Genomic DNA, 15,215 nt, shown 5'->3' with positions numbered 1-15,215 from the left:
GTGATGGAAGAAGGGGATGGAAGAAGGGAGGACGGGGTGTTAGTATTTAATAGCAACGGAGCTGGAGATTGGGAAGATGAGAAGAGTTCCGTGGATGGATGGTGGTTTAGTTGCAGGACAGTATGAATGTACTTAGTGCTACTGAGCTCCAGACTTCCAAATAGTTAAGGTAACAAAGCTTACATTATGCGTATTTTGCCACAATTAATAATTTTTTTAAAAAGAACGCATGAAGTAGGAAGACATTTCTCCCAAGACCCCAAGCATGCCACAGAGTTCAGGAGCCAAAGTCAGTCGGTAGCTTGAGGAATAGGTAAGAACAGCTCCTCCCGATTGCTCAGAACTGCCCACCTATGGTGAAGCATGTCTGTGTTCAATACAGGCCTGCTGAATTAAGTGGTAAAGTGAGGGAGACACCGAAGAATGACAGGATTAGCTGGGGGGGAAGCCATAACTCAGGAATCCCTCCAGTCTCATTCAGTTGGTCCATTTCCATCTCCTTCTTGTCTTTCTCCCTTTTGTCTTCTATCTTGTGTGGACAACCCCTTCCAGCATCTCCAACACACGAATACTCCTATTACATTTCCTTCCATTGATCTATTTTGTTCTTGTGTTCCCTCCACAAGTGTTTTTCTCACCACCTGGAATGGTTCATGGCCACTGTGACTTCAGAAACACTAAATCAAATTGGCTTGCTTTTTTGCAAATCAAATGATTTATGCGATGCCTTGTTATCCTTATCCTGAACATCGGTCCTGTGGTTCCACTTGTAACCACCAGGTGGCAGAAATGGGGAAACCCAACCTGTATCGTTAATGGCAAATACCACCTCCCGTGGCTGTAGAGAGATTTGCAGGCACCGTGCTTAGGTGGGGATTAACCAGGACTTGAAGGGGGTCACATCTGTATTAAAAAGCCAGCCCTTGGGCGCCTGGGTGGTTCAGTTGGTTAAGCGACTGCCTTTGGCTCAGGTCATGATCTCAGGGTCCTGGGATCGAGCCCCACATCGGGCTCTCTGCTCAGCGGGGAGCCTGCTTCCTCCTCTCTCTCTGCCTGCCTCTCTGCCTACTTGTGATCTCTGTCTGTCAAATAAATAAATAAACTCTTAAAAAAAAAAAATGAAAAGCCAGCCCTTTCAGTGACTGCAAGCATAAGTGCTCTGAGGGTGCCCCATAGCTCCTGCTGCTTCTCACGTTCCCTCTCACACCTTAACCCAGAAGAACCAGTACTGTGTTAGGTCTTTAGTATCACCTGCCTCTAGTGTAGGACTGCATGCTTCCACCTTCCTAGTACTGGATGGACCACTCTCTTCCATGCCCTACACCCCAAGGTCAGATGAAATATTCCATCTCATTCTGTTTCTACTAGGTTTTCCAGATATAGGTTTTAAATTGTTTTCTCTTGTTAAACCTCTCGTGGCTTTGTTCCTCACACATCTTAGCCTAATGCGACTTCCTGCGCTAGTTTCTACCATGCTTGCCCTTCCCCCTGCTGCCAGTGGGGAGAGCTGGATCTCTTGCTGCCATGGAAGCAAGTGATCCCTGACCTGTGAAGCTGTTGCCTTCCATTGGAGAACTTTTCTTTCGCAACTGAGAGTATCCTCCTAGTTGATAAGCAGTTAGGAACCAAAGAAATGATGACCACAAGGAATTAATGGGAATTCGTCAAGAAAAGGCATATAGATGCTCAGCTTACCTGGTCTCCCTCTGATAGGATGCTTTTAGATGTAATGCATTTTGATTTCTGTGAAACATTTTCTAAGTCTCCATCGTTGGCCTTGTGAACAAAATGGAGAGATGGGGCAAGATGAGAGCTTGGAGATGCAGATTCCAAGTTGGCTAATCCACCCCACACAAACAATATGGGGCAATCGATCGGAAGGAGGTCACTGGTGAAATGTCATCAGGCCTATCCTTATCTCTGCTCTGGTTTACATTTTACTACCTTGAATGAAGACTCTCAAAGCAGACTTTCCTCATTTCTAGGCACTGCAGAAACACTTGAGCGACAGAATACAGACTAGAAAAGTACTTATTAGTCTACAAAAAAAAAAAAATAGACTGGATGCAATAATGTGAAATTTAACAGACACACACACACACACACAAAATGTAGGGACGCCTGAGTGGCTCAGTCAGGGAAATGTCCGACTCTTGATTTCAGCTCAGGTCATGATCTCAGGGTCCTGGGATCGAGCCCCACATCGGGCTCTCTGCTGAGCAGGGAGCCTGTTTCCCTCTCTTTCTCTGCCTGTCTCTTTGCCTGTTGAATAAATAAATAAAATCTTAAAAAAAAAAAAAAAGAATGAATACGTGAGCAATTGGAGGGTTCAGGAGGCTTTCTTTGAAGATGGGAAGGTTTTCACAGGAAAGAGGGAACCAGGGCCTGACCGTGCTAGGGGCCCATAGTATCTTTAGTACCCTCAGCCCCCTTTCCTGTGAGCCCACCCACAAACCTATACATGACAGTCCATTCCTGTGATTCCAATTATAAATAATATTATAATAGTGAAAGGAGATATCCACTCCTGGGTCCAAAATCTTTCCCTCCCACTTGTGTGAACCTGGGCATATTAACTTCTCTGCACCTCTTTCCACAACTGCCAAACAGAAGCAAGATACTGCCTCCTTCATAGGGTTGTTGTGAGCATTAAAATGAATGGACTATGTTTATTTTAATGGCTCCAAAGGGCTCCAAGAAAACTGTGTAGAATGAGTGAACTTTCCCGGAACATGTCTCCTGCACCTACTGGTTTCTGATTGTAAATATCCCCTGTCCACTAAATTCCGTTCTCCAGGTACAGAGCCTCCTTTCCCTCAAGGGAGCCTCCTGACATCACTCAACCACGATTTTCCTTGTCTCTTCTGGTTCTGCACGCTGTTCTCCAGGTGCCCTGGGGAGCCACCTGTAGGGACCATCATCTGCAGGCACAGCCATCTGGGTCTAATCAATATCACAGTGCTGGGAGCTGGACCAGTTGGTGGGGGGATGGGGAGTCGGGAACCGCAGGCTTTCTGGGGGCTCCATGCACCCGAACTCTAGCCCTGGCTGCTAGAGAACTGGGCATTTTGGGGCCTCAAGGATGGTTCTCCAGACTGTCCCTCACACACGGCGATTCTCTGTAATAATCTGGCTCTCAGCTGCTCACTTCCAGGCACAGAGTGCAAGTTCAAGACATGAAGGGGGAAGAAGAACAGGCAAAAAGATCTAAAAGGACATCAGCCGATTCTGATCCATTAGTCCCAGCCAACAACTTCTGCTGTGTCCTAATGGCATCCTGAGGGCATCCTCAGTAACTACAAGAGAAAGACGGCTCCTTGGCAGAGGGGACACCAATGTGGCTGGCATTTTCACCCTCCAAAGACAACTCCAGGGGTATGGAGATAATGACATGCTGCCCCTTCCCATCATATTTGTCTAAGTGCTTCCTTAACTGGTGAGGAGATGTGGTTCTTTAACTCCATCAGGATACACTGATGGCCATATCAGAAAAATGCCCTCTGAGGCTCCTTGAACCTCTTGCTGGTTTTCTCAGAAGCAGAAATGCCCTAGTGCCCTAGCTGGGGGTCTATAACCCCTGGAGGACCAGGGGGGAAGCTTCTTTCCCTCGCTGGGCCTTATTATCTCCATCTATAAAATTAAGGATGTGGGTAGAGGAGCTCTGAGGTCCCTACCAGCAACAATGGCACAAATATTTATTTCAGTGTGACCTTACCCCCCAATAATCGGGACTAAAATATCAAAACAAGATCTAGGGTTAGTAAACAAAGCTTATTAAATGGAACCCTCCAACAATTATTTTTCCAATCTTAATCAAGAGACCCAAATAATCTGGCTTCTCAATTTGCAGTTTCCTTGAATTCCTGTGTTGATTAGTTCGGGTAGCCAGTTAATGGAGTCTGGCACACCAAACCCATTCATTTTGTTTCCTTAGAGGCAGGCTCCCATCTTGGAAATTGGAACCAGGAGGGAAGGGCTTTTGATGTACTGTCAACAGGAGAATCAGGAGTTCCCGCAGTGTCCTCACTGCCCTGGATCCCACAAGGACAATGACATTGAGAATGAGGATGAGGAAGGCTGGGACAGAGGTGCCCAGCCATCAAGGGGGTCAAGTAGAGTGGATGTCTGGTGAGACAAGGTAGCAACAAAGTCCACAGACAAGTCGGCTAAGAGCTGCAGTGTCCAATGGTATCCATTGCAGGAGAGCAGAGGGTCAGTAAGAGGCATTCTCCACTGGGTACCGAGAGTCAGAACCAGAGAGGAAGGAGAAATCCTAATTCCAGGGACCAGGTTAACTTGCTGGCAGATGTTAGAGGCAGGAGCACAGGCTCAGGACCAGCTCAGGCTCAGACTATGTCCATTCATTCAACAATATTTACTGAGGACCTACCACATGCCAACTACTGTTCTAGGCACTGTAGATACAGCCATGAAAGGAGACAGAAGAGCCTTGCCCCCATGGAAATAACTCCTGTGGAGGATTTCAAGTAACAGATAATCACATCACACAATGTCTAGGAGAGATCGACAAGAACCATTAAAAACAAGTGCAGAGAAAAGGAAAGGAGAGTGATGGGAGCTGCTATTTAGACAGGGCAGTCAGGGAAGCCTTCCCCGAGGAGGTGACAGGGAGTGAAGAAGAGTGAGCCATGTGCATACCAAATCACTTTCACCAAAAACTGCTCTTGTCATCATGCTAGGATATGAATGCTAGGATATCATTCAAGCTGTGAGTGCTATAGAAAATCCAGCTAATTCTGGCCTGAGCAGACAGCATGAATTTAACTCATTGGAAAGGGGGTGGGATAGGATCCCATGGTTGGAATGGAGGGTTCAAGGGGCCTTGGGGCCCAGTCTCCTCCTTTCTTTCTGCTCCACCATCCTTAGCATGTGGCTTTTGTCCTCAAGGTCACGGGGCAGCTGCTTACTTCCAGGCACAGAGTACAAGCTCAAGACATGAAGGGGGAAGAGGAACAGGCAAAAAGATCTAAAAGGACCTCAGCTGATTCCGTCCCCATTAGCCCCAGCCAACAACTTCTGCTGTGTCCTAATGGCCAGACCTGGGTCACAGGGCTACCTCTGCACCAGTCACTGGGAGGAAGAAGGGGACTGTAGGTGAGACCTGGACCCACCCATCAGTACCATCCATCCTGGGTCACTTTCTTAGGGCCTCCTTTCATGGAGGGGAGCTCTACAATGGTATTTACCCTGAGTCACCTGAAAAGCCCATCTCTCTTCTGATGAGTAACAGCCCTACTGTAGGGAATCAGGAAAACCAGCACTGGATTCTAGCTCTGCTACTTGCTGTGTGACCTCGGGCCAGTTTCTTCTAGTCTCTGGGTCTTGCTAGAGCAACCAGGAGACTGCTGTCTGCACTCATGGTCAAAGTCCCGAAGGCCACGCTCCTCTCTGCCACCATAAATTCTACCACACAGAGCTCCTAAGAACCCAGCTGGGTCCTAGAGAGGCACACCGAATGGTCACTTTACCGAAGAACACACAAGCGCTAAGAGGCAAACCCAGCCAGCAGGGCCAGCACAATGGTGAGGGGAGTGAGGCATTTGCCTACAGGCGTACAAGGAGCTGCCAAAAAATGGAGTCATCGAGATACGCAGTATTTTTTTAAAAGATTTTATTTATGTATTTGACAGACAGAGATCACAAGTAGGCAGAGAGGCAGGCAGAGAGAGAGAAGGAAGCAGGCTTCCCGCGGAGCAGAGAGCCCAATGTAGGGCTCAATCCCAGGACCCGGGGATCATGAACTGAGCCGAAGGCAGAGGCTTTAACCCACTAAGCCACCCAGCCACCCCAAGATACACAATATTTTAATGCAACATTTTCTAAATCAAAGTTAATCCAAAATCCATGATGAACAAAATAACAACTTTTAAAATAAAGACAAGATCAATGTGACTGATTTTCCCTTTTGCTTCAGACTTTGGCATGGCTCAGCATGGTATGGCCTGATTACTGACCCTGGTTTATTAGAAATGTTGAAAGTTTGTTTATCAACTTTTTGCATTGATTTCAGCTTTTAGGAGTCTATTCTGTTAAACTGTTATTTTATTACCAAGTATTTTGTCCCCCCCCCCGCCTTAAATTCTGCACCCAATGCAAATCCCTCCCTGGCCTCTCACCCTGTCCTTGCCAGCTTTAGGGAGCGTGAAGGGAGCCTGATGCTGGATGGGGGCCAGCCTGCCCAGCCAGGCATTCTGGGCATTCTAGACCTTCAGAGACTTCAGGGTCACAGAGTGGGCATGTCCAATTTTTAGCGCTTTGCATGAGGTGTTTGGATTAAAGGCCCTGATATTTCTTTAATAAGAAAAACAGGCTGTAGCCATTAAAAATTTGGTCCTACAAATAGCTCCTAGGAACTCCTCTCTGAGGTGCTGTAGTTATTTAATCATAGTAAATTTGGGCCAAATCCTCTCCCGGGGCTTCCAGCACCTGCTTCTCTACCCCTGAGGAATGTGTCTCTAGGACCATGCTATTTGCTCAAAATCCCTCTGCCTTTGGCTCCCCTGGCCCGCTGGCTCACAGGGAGATAAAACACCTTAGCCTCATTACTCAGATGGCTAATTGCGAACTGATTTAATTAAAGTATACAGATATTTCCCCAAGTTAGTTACATTTCATATCACTCCATTAGGAGTAATTGGCTGGAATGAGAAGCTATGGAAAGGGAGGCTGGCCAGGTGGGTTGGGAGCAGGGAGCGCCCCGGTCTGTGGAAGGCTTGCTGCCTATGGGGATGCTCCAAAGGCGTGCCTGGAGGGACAGGGTCACTGAGACACACCTCCACGCAGCAGCCTCCTGGGGACGTCCCCGGGTCATTTTAACCACAGGCACCAGACTGCTTACAGCCTGGGCCGGGAACCTGGGTTTCAAGCCCATTCCATACCTATGAGCTCTGTGACCTGGAGCAGTCCCCTCACTTTGTTGAGCCTCGGCTCCTTACCCTGTAAAATGGGAGGAGTAGTAATGCCTGCCTCGAATGGTTGGCACCAGATGAAATGGAACAGGCTTGGAAAGTCTTTAGCATAGTACCTACCACACAATTAATGCTTAACAAATAATATTATTATTTGGGCCCAGGAGTGTGGTTATGGAATGAAGCAGTATGGACAGGAGAGGAAGTATCTTTCTCAAAGAGTCAGAAACCTTGGGGTCTGGTCTCAGGTATGCCCCTCATTTCCTGTGCAGTCTTGGGCAGGTTGCTCTTTCCCTGGGCCTTAGTTTACTCTTCTGGTCAATTAAGAAAAGGAAGTAGAGACTAGATCCATTCTCCCCTTCTTCCTTACTAGCACAGTCCTGATCGGAGCAGCCATGACCAGCTAAAACATCCATGTTTCCCAACCTCCCTTCTAGATAGGGCCAACCCCATGAATTCTGGTCAATGAAGTGAAAGCCAAAGTTGTCCCCTTCTTGGGTGGGGTTCCCAAGAAGTCTCCTTTAAAAGGGGCCAACTCAGTTGGCCAGCACCCTTCCCCTTCTTCCTTCTTTCTCCCACCTAGAATGTGATCCTGATGGTTGGAGCTCTGGTAGCTATCTTGTGACCAAGAGGTAACCTGGAGTGTAGAAACCCCTTGCAGAGCCACCTGGCCAAGCAGAAAAATAAAAGATGCCAGAGACTCTGATGATATCTTGGAGTTGTTGCCCCAGCCATGGCCACCCTGGATTTCACGTACCTAAGAAAAAAATAGGTACGATCTTTTGTTTTATTTTGTTTGGTTGGTTTTTGTTAAGCCTTAGCCTTTTTGGGTCTTGATGACTTGCTGCCAAACATTATCCCTAACTGCTACAGGGTTCCCTGCTCTGTCTGAATACTAAAGCTTGATCTCTGAGCTAATTAGAACTGCCTCCCATCCTCTTTCTGCACCAGAAGGGATCCCTTGGCCCGCAGCAATGCCACCTCACCCCAATCCCAACTCCAACCCCAATCTGCCCACCCACTTTAGGATCCTCGCTACATAGCCAAGATCCCCACATTTCTAGCCTATACATCTCAAAATTTGAGGAAACAAGAAGTAGCCTCTTCTCACAGAGAGATCAGGTCCCCAGTCTACGGACTTTCAAGCCCCTATAGAGCCAGTCCATTTGCTCACTGCTATGGCAGGAGCAGCTAGCCTGGGGACAGGGGACAGCTCTGGTGTACTGGAAACTGCAACAATTCGCTGCTGAAATAATTGGGTGTTAAGCCCTGCTCTGTCCATTTCTGGTTATGTGACTGCTGGAGACTGAATGTAATTCCCTCAAATTCATATGCTGAAACCTAATGCCCCAAGGGTGGGGATTAGGAGGTGGAGACTTGCAGAGGTGATTAGGTCATGAGGGTGGGGCCCTCATGAAAGGGATTAGTGCCCTCATACAAGAGGCCTAGGAGAGCTCGCTGCTTCTGCCTTATGAGGTTACAATGAAAAGACTGCTGTCTATGAGGAAGCAGGTCTCACTAGACACTGAATCTGCCAGTGCCTTGAGCTTGGGTTTTTCAGCCTCCAAAACTGTAAGAAATGAATTTGTGTGGTTTCTAAGCTCCACAGACAAGGGTCTTTTGTTATAGTGATACAGCAGCCCAAATGGACTAAGATGGGGACCTTTGGAAAGTCTCTAAGTTTTTCTGGACCTTGGTTTTCTCCTCTATAAAGTGGGCATACTAATAGCATGCCATTCTCTAGGGGATGAGATGACGAAATGACACATGTGCAGGAGGCACTATAAATTACACAGTAATAGTATGCTGGTCAGAACTTATTATTGTCAGAGACCATTTTTCGAGCCAACCCACAAGTCTTTCCTGAGCCAACCCTGCAGGCATGGTGAGAGGTATATCCCCCAAAACGTACACACCACTGTCCTCCATTTTAGGAAATGGAGGAAAACGGACGTTCAGAGAGATTAAGTAATTTGTGTAAGTCTGCACAAAGAGTGGAGGTGCTGTGTTTTAAGTCCAGCTGTCTGAGTCCAAAAACTTCCACTGTCTCGCCACATAGAGGTGAAACACTCTGGCCAAACCCAGCCACACCTGAGTTTTAAAGATACAGTCTTCTGGGACCACAGACGCACTCATTTGCATACCTCTTGTCTCTGGCTGCTTCTGCACTCCAGTGGTACAGTTGAGGAGTTGTGTGGCTCACAAAACTCAAAATACTTCCCTACCTGGGCCTTTTCAGACAAAGTTCTCTGAAGACTTTTCTATATCGTCCTGTTTGCCCATCGTCTGGTCACTAGTGACCTGGGCCTGACGCTGCAGGCCCTGATGATGGAGAGGCAAGTCCCATGGGAGTCTGGTTACTTCCCAGGTTACCAGTGAGGCTGGCTGGTCCCACTTCATAGATGAGACCTTCCCAGGTCCCCGACAGATTTGTGGCAGAAATGGACCAAAATCCCATCTGACACCTTGCTCTGTCCCCGTACCCACCACCTGGGAGCTCTGCAGGCTCCATGAGAGGGCCCTGGGACCCACCTCACACAATGAGGACACAATAAGGAGAAATGGATAGAGGACGTGGAGGGAATCCATCTCCCTCTCCTGGTGTCTCTTTCCATCCCCTCTACCAATTCTTTCTTGTCAGAAAGTCAGGGCAAGGAGGGGTGGCTCAGTCACTTAAATGTCTGCCTTCAGCTCAGGTCGTGATCCCAAGGTCCTGGGATGGAGCCCCACATCTGGCTTCTTGCTCAGTGGGGAGCCTGCTTCTCCCTCTGTCTCCTGCTCCCTCTGCCCGTGTTCTCCCTCTCTGGTTTGCTCACTCTCTCTCAAGTAAATAAACAAAATGTTAAAAAAAAAAAAATCAAGTCAGTGCAAATTGCACCCTCTCTCCACTCCCTCCTCCAACCGCAGATGTCACCTCCACTCAAAAGACAAACTGGGTGTTGGCCCTGTGCTCTGCACGGACACCTAAGCCACCAGTCTGTGCCCTTCCTCAGCCTCCCAACCTGCTGCCTCTTCCAGATAGGGTCAGGGTCCTGGGCCATCCACCTTGCTCACCACACAAACCCCCAGAGCCCCTCTTGGCCCCTCTGCCCTCTCACCCCCGACCTCACTGGTGTGTTTACTTAAGGCTGAATTCTATATCTGGAAGTTCATTAATTTTTTTCTTGTGGGCGCCAAAACGCGGATCATTTGTGCTTATCCTCAACTAAATAAGTCAGGTCATAAGAGGTAATGCCATGGGTAGTGGAATGTAAACAAACACATTCTACCTCAATAAACATGCTAATTTCCAGCTATAATATTCACAAGTAAAAGATCCATCACGCCGACCCTATTTGGCAAAGGCAGCGGGCCTCATCCGTCAACGAGGGAGGCTCCCGCCAGTTCTCTGCGGGAGGGAAATAGTACAACTTAACTTGCTTAATGACGCCCTCGGGGGGAAACATGAGCCTCATAAATGAGTCTGGAAATGTGATAAAAGGATAATCTTGCATAAATGAGCCTATATCATCATTACCTGCACCGACCAAGGCCAGGCACAGGCTTTGAGTGATGGAGTCACATTTCATATAAATTAAGGCCGAGGAGTTGGTGCACCAGACCAGCGGGAGCTCTCTGTCCTTGCTGTGTCCCACTGCCCACCCTCGCCCGAGGCTGCCACACGGGAGGCATGGAGGGCCAAGTGCGGGTTTCGGTGCTGGCCAGGACTGGGGTGTTGGGGTGGGAAGGGCAAGGACTACTCAGGCCCTACAAGAACACAACTATACCCTTGACAGGTGGCGACATCACGGCGGGGCTTGGGCCTTCCTCCCACCTCACAGAAAAATTAAGGAATCCATTATTTTATTTGCTCAGTGGAGTGGACATCAAGGCCAAGGCAATGAGAAAGGCACTTGGAAAATCAAAATAAGACGAAGCCCTCATTTACAAGAATTCACTATGGGCTCAGTGAGCCTGCTCGGTCTGTGGTCAAGTGTGGAGGGTGCTCAGAGGATGGAAGGACCCAGGCGCCTGGGTAAGGCAGGGAAGGTCAGACCCACAGTACCTGAAGGATGGCGGGACACTCTCAGTGAGTGGTAAAGAGCCAGGCCCATCCTCCTCTCACTGCTCCTCCCCAGGGCCCACGGGGACACTGGCCCTGGCTCGTCAGACGTCTGCAGAACTCTGATGAGTTCCTCTGCTCTACCTGGGAGGCTTTTTAGCCAAAGACAGAAAGACAGGAGACAAATCCACAGAACACGTGCGCCATCTCGGAAAGGATCTGGGAGGGATCTTGACGCTCCTTCCCGATTCTCCCTTGCCCCTCTCCCCCTGCGAGCTGGTGGAGGTGACCTCCACCTGGTGACCCAGGTCCCCTCTACAAGCAGCTGAGGCACGCATCCCCCACTGCTGGGAGTGTTGGCAGCCACTGCGCACAGCCAGCCTCCTCTGCAGAGAATCGTCTTTGGCCAAAGCTCCCACCTCCTAGGAGGTGATCCCCGCCTGTCCCTCTGATGTCAGACGAGGTGACTCAGAGGTACAGAGGCTGCACTCCGTGACTGATGGCCTTGTCAGGGCTCCTGCCCTGAGGTGAGTTCCTGCTCTGATCCATCAGGCTGAGGCTGGACTCCAGCTGAGATTACATCCCTGTTGCCCCATCCTGTTCCCCTCCCTCCCTTCCCCCCAAGAACATGGCCCTCGCCCCTGAGGTGAGGATGGAAGGCTCTGCTTCTAGGTAGCCTGACTGAGGTGCTCATATTCCCTCAGAGGCAGACTTGAACGCAGCCCACCACAAGGCAGTGAAGGGGGGGCAATATCCTGGTTGTGATGAACATCCTGGGGGGCCCTCGGGAGGTCAGGGACCTTCTCTGGGCTTGGTCCTGCATCCTCCGGGTGGGTGAGGCAGGAGGGGGCTTCTAGGCAGAGGGAACAGCATGTCCTTTCATTCCCAAGCACTTTGTGGATCGCTTCACAGCAAATAGAAGCAAATAGATAGCAAATAGACAGCAAGCCTGTCCCACGAAAAGGGCCTGCTTTGGAAGCCCCCAGAACCACCACCAGGGAGGAGGGGTGGCCAGGCCCAGTAAACGCTTGTTGCAGGAATGGGTGAATATGCACAAGCGAGCGAATAAAATCATGCTGAAAGTTCCTCCGGTATTTTCTCCATCTGACATTTTCCCTGTGGTGCCTGTTCCCTCACTAAACTAGAAAATCCTTTACAACAGGGGCTGGGGCTGGACATCAGGAGCTACTCCATGAGGCCTAGCTCTGCTTTTCACACAGAGAGGATGCTCGGGAAATATTTATTCCATGGCCTTGAACCGTTGGCCTGAGAGGAGAAGGGGGTCATCAAGAGCAGAGGGTGTTCAGCTGTATAAAGACCTTCATTCATTCACCAAACAACTTTGTCATGAGTTAGGAAAATCCACGAATCAGAGATAGGGTAGAGGGGAAATTATTGTGCACCTACGGCATGCAGAAATTGTACTAGGTGCTTTCATAGGCTGCACTTAAATTTCACGATAACCTGGAATTATCACTGCCCATTTTACAGATGGTGAAACCAAGCGGGAGTAGATGTATCACTGACATCTAGGTGTACCCAAGTCCAGAGCCCATGGTCTTTCCCTCCTCTCTCCCTCCCTTCACCCCCACGGGAGGATATTCTAAAATCAAAGTTACAGAGGTCTGGAATGGGTTAACCAGATCTTTTCTGGAGGCAGAAGACCTGGAAAGACCTCTGGGTATCTCTTTCAGCAGAGAATCATCCGACTCAGGCTACCTGGGTCCGCGGAGCCCCGATGGGCAGCAGATCCGCCCCCCCACCTCCCAGGCCAAGGCCAGCTTTCCTGAGGTGCACACAAACACCTGTAACAGAGAGAAAGTCATCCTTCCAGGGATTGCATGATTCAGAACTGGCTTTAGGGTTAATTTTTTTGAAGGGGAAAAAAGAAAGGTATAAACACTGCTGAAAAACTGAGCTGACAAGCTCAGGGGAAACCCGAGCCACAGAAGTCTTAGTCAAAAGCACTGGCTGAGAAATTGCTGGGCACTGCCAAGCCCAGGGAAGGGAAGCTTGCACATTCCCCGGCTGCGTGTTTCAAATACTTTCCGCGGTTTCGCCAGTGGAGGGCCAGGAGAGAGGAATCTGTCATTACCAACTTGGGTCTGCAAAACAGCTTGGCTGGCAGGCAGCAGTGAAATCGCAGGAGGCAGGAGGTGGAAAACCTGACTCATGAGCTTCGGGGACTGGGGGGAATGTGCGGGAGGGAGCGGGTGAGACGCAACCGACCGCAGACCCGAAGGGCAGGCGAGGATCCTTTGACTCATAAAGCATTCTTGCCGGCTAACCACCGTGACTGCCCCTTCCCAGTGGGGTGAGAGCCGCGTGCAGTTTCCCAAACGTTCTTCACCAGCACAGACATTTGTGGAGCACCTACTACGTACCAGGCACTATGCTGAATATCCAACAGGACAACCCGTGGAAGTCAGCAGAGGGGGCACAATATGCCCACTTTCCAAATGAGAAAACAGAGTCAGAAAGGCCAAGGAATTACCCCATTCCCCACGCCAGATGGCCAAAGTATCAGTTCAGCTTTGGTGTGCTGAGGGTCTGCTGATTGTGGGGCACTGGGTCGAGGATGGGTACAAAGATGGAGGCAATAAGGCTTTTTCCGTGAAGGGCTCAAAACCTTCTAGATAAGAGCCATCTGGTGTTTTTTCAAGATACATTTCTATGTGCTACCAAAATTTTCTTATTACCCCATGTGTGGAAGGAGGGGCAAGGATGATCTGGAGACCTGACAACATGGGGGGCGGAGGGAAAGGGAAGCGATGGCAGAAAGAGCCCTAGGGGACGAGCCCTGAGGCTTGGCTTCTCAGTTCAGCCTGCTGCTAATGTGCTATGTGACCCAGAGGAAGTCACTTCGGTCCCTCTGGCTCTTGATTTCTAAAGAGGATGCTCTCCATGTCTGGCCAACCTCCCTCTTAAAAGTCCTGTTCACTACACACCATTGCCTTCATCCGAATGGCTTCTTATTGCCAGACTCCATCACTTGGCCTGAAGACCTTCTCGGGCTGCAGGAGGATGGGCACACCCAAGGTGGGACAGGCCAGAAGTGGGAGCACTCAGGCCCCCAGAAACAGCCCTCAACAAAACAGTGATAGGAGTGGGGGGTGTGAAGACTGGCCTTCCTGTCCCCTTGAACAGGACAGCTCTGAAGGTGCGTGTTCACAGCCTCCCCGGGCTCCCCAGTGGCATGGAGCCCCAGCTGCCCCCAGGGGTCCTCTGCCCATCAAGCACCCAGTGTTCTACCCCTTCCTTCCACCTCTCACATCCCTACTGCTGCTTCCTGAGACCACCTCCTAAATGAAGAACTTGCACTCAAATCCTGTTCCAGGCTCCACTCCTGGGAGGAGCCAAACTAAAACACGTTCCTTGATTGTAAAGGAGGACTCCAGCCCGGAAGAGTCGTACCCACCATCTGCAACGACTGCATTATGGTGCAGAAGGGGCAACTGAGGTCTCCAGGGAGAAGCTGCTGTCCCACTGGTGTGACTTTCACCCTCTTCCCCAGATCTCCAGAAAGCAGCCTGCTGAGCCTCACTGGCCCCACCTCCAGCCAGGGGCAAGACCTAGGAGTTGTGACCCAGGGTAGGCGAGAGCACAGAAGTGGGGGCACCGATGCGGGGCTTCTCCCAGGCAAATAAACCCCCATAGACCCCTACCCACAGCCTACGCTGCTCCTTAGGGTGCCCTGAGGGGAGGGGCCCCGTGGAGAAAACCAGAGAGGGGGTGGCAGTAACAGGACCCAAGGGCCATGGGCCCCTCCCTGCGCTCCTGGTCCTGGCTGCTGCCCACCTCCCCAGCCCCCCTTCCCCCTGCCTCCACTTTGTCCCATGTACTTGATGAAACCACACAGATGCCCTCTGCCCTCCTACCTTCAGCCCTCATATGTTCCCTTCAGCTAGAATGTGCTTCCCTCCCTTCCCACCAGCAAACTCCTCCTCTTCAAAGCAGACCAGCCTTCTCCAATTCTATGTAGCCTTCTTGAACATACGTCCTGTTCTGGCCACCAGGAGTCCCCTGCTCATTCCCTTCCATGGGGTCTGGAACGCCCTCCACCACCGCAACCAGAACGTGGTCTACGGGGAACCACTGCTGATGAGTCTGTGTTATGCCTCCCCAAAGGTCTCTGAGGGCAGGGCTCAGGCTCATTTTCTTTTTATGCTCAGATCCTCAGAGCACTAACAGCTCTGCAAATGCATACTGCATAACTAAGAGTAGGAAAATCACTCCAAGCTTGT

This window comes from Lutra lutra, chromosome 7 (genome assembly GCF_902655055.1).
Source record: "Lutra lutra chromosome 7, mLutLut1.2, whole genome shotgun sequence".
Classification (NCBI taxonomy): Eukaryota; Metazoa; Chordata; class Mammalia; order Carnivora; family Mustelidae; genus Lutra; species Lutra lutra.
Note: the sequence above shows the minus strand (reverse complement) of the source record.